This window comes from Lolium rigidum, chromosome 7 (assembly GCF_022539505.1).
Source record: "Lolium rigidum isolate FL_2022 chromosome 7, APGP_CSIRO_Lrig_0.1, whole genome shotgun sequence".
NCBI lineage: Eukaryota > Viridiplantae > Streptophyta > Magnoliopsida > Poales > Poaceae > Lolium > Lolium rigidum.
Genome location: NC_061514.1, coordinates 177,615,329 through 177,616,474, shown reverse-complemented (window position 1 = coordinate 177,616,474; position 1,146 = coordinate 177,615,329). Strand labels below are relative to the sequence as shown.

General features: G+C 52.3%; 1 pseudogene; it reads right to left on the bottom strand.

The window, feature by feature from the left end:
• Positions 1 to 358: 358 nt before the first annotated feature.
• The window catches only part of LOC124672320, a 43,720-nt pseudogene continuing 42,932 nt past the window's right edge, over positions 359 to 1,146 (bottom strand).

Here is a 1,146-nt window from a genome sequence, read left to right as displayed (position 1 = left end):
TGAAAGGATAGCCAAGTAGTTGAGCAAACTTGTGAAAGGTGGCTTCACATGGAGAAGAATCAGTCATCCACTTCATAGTGCGGTCATCATCCTTCTTGATAACTAGTATGGAATAGAACTGCTGGATGAGAGGAATAATGTAGTCCCATTTGACCCTCATAAGCTTGTGCAGTCCCATCCTTTATGTCACCCAAACGGCATCCTCAAAGATACTCTTTTCTGAAAGAGTATCCAGATCAATAGGTTGCATGGGTATCACTTTATTCTTCGGTTCATAGATATCCTTGAAGATAAATAGTTGCTCGATCCATGCACCAAAACCGGCAGTTCTGTCAATCTCCCGCTTCACATCCTCATACCAGTCCTTTTGCCTAATAGCAGCATAGGCAACATAATCCATCGCAAAAGTACATGCATTACAAAAAAGGTACACCTATCGCAATATGTACATACTGTGGATGTCAAACAAATGTGTACATATTTGGGAGTTAACAAATACTACTTGATATACATATGTATTTCTAGTGTATGTTGTTTGTTTTGTGCGGATTATTTTCTGATTCCTTTTACAGTAGCATTTCTAGCTTGTTCAGATGTGGTGAAGGAGCGCATGCAAGCCTGATCGCGGTGTGCATAGGGCTTCGAGAGGGTGAGTCTTGAGCATGACAGTGCCAGAGCTGGCGTCCATGTCAACTAGTTCATCCCCGACCCTCGTCCAGTCGAAGCACTGGATGAGCGTACCAAGAACCAGGCCCATAGTCCTCATGGCGAGGCTCTCCCCGGGGCACTTGCGGCGGCCCATCCGAAGGATATCATGAGCTTCCCGTCCGCGGCGTCGTGCTCGAACCTCTCCGGCCTGAACTCGTCCGGCGCCGGGCCCCACGTGGCCGGGTCGCGGTTGATGACGTGCGCGTTGACGAGCACGATGGTGCCCGCGGCGACGTCGTAGCCGTGGAGCCTGCAGTCGGCGGCGGCCTCGTGCGGCAGCAGCAGCGGTGCGGCGGGGCGCAGGCGGAGCGTCTCGGTGATGACGCAGTGGAGGTAGGGGAGGTGGGGCAGGTCGGTCTTGTCGAGGAGGCGGCTGGGGTCGGCGCTGAGGCGAGCGTCGATCTCGGCCTGCGCCTTCTTAAGCACTGGAAGTAAGTG